Source organism: Carassius auratus, chromosome 6 (assembly GCF_003368295.1).
Source record: "Carassius auratus strain Wakin chromosome 6, ASM336829v1, whole genome shotgun sequence".
NCBI classification, from domain to species: Eukaryota; Metazoa; Chordata; class Actinopteri; order Cypriniformes; family Cyprinidae; genus Carassius; species Carassius auratus.
Genome location: NC_039248.1, coordinates 10,205,217 through 10,211,748, shown reverse-complemented (window position 1 = coordinate 10,211,748; position 6,532 = coordinate 10,205,217).

Sequence of the window (6,532 nt, the reverse complement as noted above, 5' to 3'; positions counted from 1 at the left end):
GATATATAATGAAGGTGAAGGGCCTGAATTTGACTAGACATTTAATTTCTGAAAGTCTGTATGCTTTTAAAGAAAAGCTTTCCTTTAATCATGAAGTCACAGAGCTCTAACAGTACTGCATGACAGGAATGACCCAAGTGCAAAAAGAGGCAGCTGCACTACATTTTATTATTATTATTATTATTATTTCAACAATGCCTCCTGGAATTACAGCTATTTTTGCATAAAGGCATGTACTATCTAAAATAAAGCTTTGTAAGTGTACTGCATGGGCGTAATTGTGGCGTGTGTGGCATCTGTTTCTGCTCTTTTGGCTTAGTATGATTGTAGCTCTTCTCACACATACATAAACGGTGTGCTAATTTTGGTCAGTCGTCTTAGTTCTTAGTTACAAAACCAAATAACAGTAAACCCCTCTTCATGTTACATGGCAAATTTATGAATAGTATAATTTTACCTTATATATATATATATATATATATATATATATATATATATATATATATATATATATATATATATATATATATATATATATATATATATATATATATATATGTGTGTGTGTGTGTGTGCGTGCGTGTGTGTGTGTGTGTATGTGTGTAAATTTGGAGATACCCACAAATTGTGATGACGTGCCAGTAGCTTTAATAGTGTTATTACCAACTTTGTGATTAATATGTTTAGCACTTTTTATTATATGTGATATACGTGCTGTTTTTTTTTGTGACATTATCTTTAAAGTCAAATATGCAATTGTTATTCACTTTTTTGTTTCCTTTAGAAAATCTTTACACACACACACACAAACACACACACACACACACACACATACACATATATATATATATATATATATATATATATATATATATATATATATATATATATATATATATATTCATATGATTCATTTATATTAATATATTTAATAGAAAAAAATATATAATTTATATGAATTTATATAGATACATAATAAATATACACAGTACACATTTTTATTTATTTTTCTTTTTTCTTTTTTGGATGCATTTATTTTGGATCACAATTAATTGTTGCCCAGCACTACTTTATACATCAAGTTTCAGATGATTATATCAAAGTGCTTTTGTATTGAAATCTGTTAAAAAACTCCCAAATAAAACTTTCTTTATGGACACACAGCCTATGATCAAAGGGGCATTATGTAATCCTGAAATGATCCTCAAAGGAAATTGTTGATGTTATTTTAGATTCATCCTTACATTAGAACTGAAAGAACAGAGAAGGAAGAAAGGTATGGATTAATGAGCCTTGATGACTGTTATTTTGGAGAATTATATCTTTTAGTTTTACTTCATTATTCAATGCTTCCTTAAAAACAGTAATTTTATTTTTAAGAACAGTTTTTTAAATGAAATTAATCATAATATTATTCAGCAAGGACGCATTCAATTTTTCATATATTGTTTTACCTCACAACTGCACAACTGAATTCTGTGACAGGGGAATGCTCAGGTTTGGTAGCTTAAAAGATTGTGGACTGCTAAATATTTATAACGCTTTACCTCTGGGTGTGATTGATTATGCCAGAGACAGACAGAGAGCCAGTGAGAGAGTGTTTGTGAGTCAGCTGGTCGGTAAAGCGTGTTGGGGGCCGGCCACCTGTGCCATATACCAACAACGTGGGTGGACTCTGATGTGGCGCACCAAACTTGTTTCATTATTGATGCCATACTCACAGACGGCCATGGGTGTGTGTGTTTGTGTGAATAAGAGAGACATACAGACACATTCAGTCATTAAACTCACAAAGAAACTAAAGCTGTGTTTAATATTTAAAGACCACTGCCCACTCTTTTAAAAAGCTTATCCCTGGCTAATAAAAATAATGACTTTTAATTGCCTGTTCTTTTTTACCTGATATTCTGTCATTCTTTCTTTCTTGCTCTCTGTCTTCACCACTTTGTTAGTTATGACATTTGTTTAATTCACTCCTTTGAACTGTCACATACCAAAGAGAGACAGCATAAAAACGTGGATGTCAGCCTGGAGAAACTATTATTAACTAGAAAAGCAAAGACAAACTTTGAATGGAAGGAAGGTTAGTTAGACGGTTTAAGGTTATTAGCTTTGTGTAGATTGTATACATAGTAAGTCTGAATAGAGATTGAAAGTTAGAAGAAATGTAGGCTTAGATAGGTGGTTGATGAGGTATTTAAGAGAATTGCTAGGTGGTTGCTAAGGTGTTCTGAGAGGTTGCTATGGACAGCTATGGCCTTTATTTTACACTTCCTATTGAAGATCACATGAATACTGATGTTCAGTAGCAATATATATAGATAGATAGATAGATAGATAGATAGATAGATAGATAGATAGATAGATAGATAGATAGATAGATAGATAGATAGATAGATAGATAGATAGATTTTCCCACAGTAAACACCTAATTTGCTTCTTTGACCACTTCTTTAGCTGGATTGTGGGAAGTCATGTCCTAATGGTTAGTCAACCTCATAATCCAAATGTTGTGAGTTTGAGTCTTGGGTTGGCAGGGATTGTATGTGGGGGGAGTGAATGTATGGCACTCTCTGCACGTTCAGTACTATGACTGAGGTGCCCTTGAGCAAGGCATTGAACCCCCAACTGCTCCCTGGGCACCGCAGCATAAATGACGCCCACTGCTCCGGGTGTGTGTTCACAGTGTGTGTCTGTTCACTGCTGTGTGTGTGCACTTTGGATGGGTTAAATGCAGAGCACGAATTCCAAAAATGGGTCACCATACTTAGCTGTATGTCACTTCACTTCACTTTTAGAAGGTCAGGCTGGAAAACCAGCTGACCAACTAAAACTAGCTTGGCCAGGCTGGGAGATCAGCTTAAATCAGCTACTTTTACTTTTTTCCAAAACCAATTTTAAGATATTCAGAAGGTAGAATACAAATATAGTTACTTTTTGGTGCTGTTAAAAAAATATGATTTTCGAACCAATATTTTTGTGATGTCTATAAATAGCGCAGTCAGATTCATAAAGATGCACAACCGTTTTTTCTCTCTTAATATTTTAAGAAACGGGTCTCAGCAAACTCTGACATCATAGACCCCATATTTCAAATGCTATTTGCGTTGTGAATTCTGGATGATTGGTTACCTTGACAACGATTGTCTAGTCTCGCTTTCTACAAGCATCATGACGGAGGGCAGAAGAGAGCGAAACATTTCAAGCCTCGGCTTGCTGGGAACACACCGTCTCTATCATAGTTTTGTGAATAAAAATCTTTTGGGAGGGGGAAGCATCTGCAACAAAGTGGGAGGTCTTAAGAGTAGAAGAGTAGTCTGTTAAATGAATATTTTGGAAAATAATAAACTGATAATATACATTGCCACTCTGCAATATTTCGCATGTTTGAGTCCACCATCAGAAAAAAAGTGTATTGCTTACCTAAAAATACACAATAGTTATTTAGCAGACAAAGTGACACAGTTTCTTTAAAAAAGAACAGTAAATACAATTTGGAGAGATTCGAACTCGCAACCTTCCTGAATAACTCCCTATATGAATCAGTGTTGCTTGAATCATAGTATGTTGCATGTGCACGTGTGTGTGTGTGTGTGTGTGTGTGTGTGGGTGTGTGATATAGACTTCGCATCATGAGCTCAATCCCCTCAGAGCTTTGCCACTGTAGATGACAAACTCACACGTTGTCATGGTTACCACAACGCAGATGCCCCAGTTACGTCCAGTGCCATGAAGAGTGCCACATTCTGCATCACAACAGAAGACACATCTTTCACAGCCTGAATGTTAATATTATCACAATAATATTTTCATATAATTCAGTATCTATAATTACAACAATAAATTTCAAATCTTTATTTCTTTTAAGTTTAAAGGCAGATTTTTGCTCCTAATTGAAAGTTGTAGAAACCAGACCGAGGACAATTAAATCATATTATATCATTTTATCGTCCCTTCCCTATGTAAATGTTAAGTAAACGTTTTGAAGCGTATCGACTCTTATGATGGTGTGAAGTTTTATATGTGAATCATATGTGAACAGCTTCAGATGGATGCTAATATTACATATTTTGAGTTGAGACATTACATCAGATATGTTTTTTGATAATATAACTTTATTGATGCATTTTTCAGGCATGGCTTTTTGGTTGTGGAGAGAGCCAATCAGAAAGGCTCACTGAATTGCAAGTGTACGAGCTGCATCGGGGGAAGGAATGAATGGAGGACTTGGTTATTGAATGAGTGAGAGCAACGAGGGACATCGAGAGAGAGTGTGTGCACTGAATTTGCATTTCAAGCGCTTCTGTCCAGTCTGTGAAATGTAGCTGGTCTCTCTGCAGACTGTAAATGTTTAATAATGTTATTTCATACAGTGGTACCTTAAAACACCACTCCCTCAAATCTGATCATAAGACCACTCGTTCTATAACATGAACATGACATATTTTGCATTAAATGTGTATGGATGTAATGTATTTTGGTCTTGTGATTTGTCACTTCCAGTTAATCTTGAGAGTTAGCTGGCATTTTGATTCCAAGCATTGCTGGTTCACTGGTTCTCCTCGGCACAAACTCACAATAAAGCAAATATATGTTTTCTGCAAAAATTTGAAATCAATTGATACAGCAACGTGATTTTCTAAAGAATTCTGTTGGCCATCCAACATATTCAGCGTCAAAGCTAGGTTGCCATGGTGATAAGCACAGAAACCAAATCAAGGTCCTTGGAAGATAAGCGTTGTGTGTGTGTGTGTGTGTGTGTGTGTGTGTGTGTGTACATCTGTGGAAGCACAGACATGGAGTATAAGTAATGGAATTATCCATTTGCTCTGCCCGGATCGTCCATCGGTACTGTAGGTCTTCTCAGGCTGTAAACATCACATATAGAATCTACTTACAGAGCACAACATCTATGAAGATAATACTAGATATTCATGGTGCAAAAAGCTAAGTGGCATTTGTTTGACTTTGTTTAAATTGTCTCTTTTTTCAATAAATTATACACAACCCTATTATATGTAATTAATACGACATAATACGACTAATAAGAAATTAAAGTCCTCTATTAAATTTATAAAGTTATCTAACAATTAATTAGTTTTTTGATTTTATTTGTTACATTATATCATTTAATAGAAACATATTAAATCAGCATAGATGATGAGAACAACCTTCATAAACAATATAATCGAATCAACATTCAAAGACACAGTTAACCCAAAAAATGTCATCATTTACTCACCCTCATGTTGTTCCTAACCTGCATGCCTTTTTTCTGCAGAAAACACAAAAGAAGATATTTGGCAGAATGCTGGTAACCAAACAGTTATGGTGACCACTGACTTCCATTGTATGGATAAAAAGAACAGAAACACAGAGCCTTTTCTTAAAATACCTTGTTGCTGTTCATCAGAAAAAATAAATAAATAAATAATCATTTATAAAAATTTGGATGCATTTGGGTAAGCAAATGATAGATTTTTATTTTTATTTTTGGTGAACTATTCCATTAAGAATAAATAAATAAATAGTCTGAACAAAAGTTTTACATTTAAACTTGTTTTTTAATCTAATCTTTAATACTACAAGTTACCTTTCATATTTTGAAGCTTGATTCGTACGGTTTATTTACTTCACTTTACTTTAATTTCTTTTCACTCTCAGAAACTTTTCAAAAATATATATTTTAGTATATTAATAAAAAAATAGTCTGAAAATAAATATATTAAAAGATGATGGCTAATGTTAAAATCAGGATTACCTGCAATAAAAATTATTTGAAGTTACAATTAGTTTACAAATGCAATAGAATTAAAAGCAAAATATGCTGATCCATTAGTAAAATTTAACACATTAATGTTAATATTGGCTGAAAAATCCCCCTAATCATTCAAAAATAATACATTATTGACTATAGCAAACTTAGCATGCTGATCTGTAAACAGTTATTGGGCAAACAGATTTCCCAGCATCTGTTCATGGACTTAGCCAACTATCTATTATGCTGGATATGCACAATAGCAGGAATACAAACTGATTAATTTCAAACATGTTGTCTGTTATTTGTTTTGCTGTGTCTCATTTGTTTGTCTCAGCGTGCAGTTTATGACATTACATAAACGCAGCAGATTGTTGAAAACATTACAACATAAAAAAAGAGAAGAATAATGATACTGCTTCAGTAAGACCAATGTTTGTGAAGCTGTTCAAAACTGAAATAATTTTTAAAGCACCCTTTCTTACCTTTAAAAGGCTATTTAAACTAATACTATTCTCTCATTAAAATGTTTGGAGGCAGACTGTCCTTTTGTAAGATGCCAGCTAAAAACATTTTTGCATAATTGTAATTTTAGACTTAAGTTTGACCTTTGTCTTCATCTTTGCACAACGCTTGGAAAGACCATATATCACCGCCTGCTCTTTTTCTCTCCCTTTCTTTGTCACACACACAACAATGACTGGTTTCACTAAAAATAGCTCTGTTCGTGTATTCTTTTCATCCCAAATACATTCTGGAAGCCTCAACTCTGTT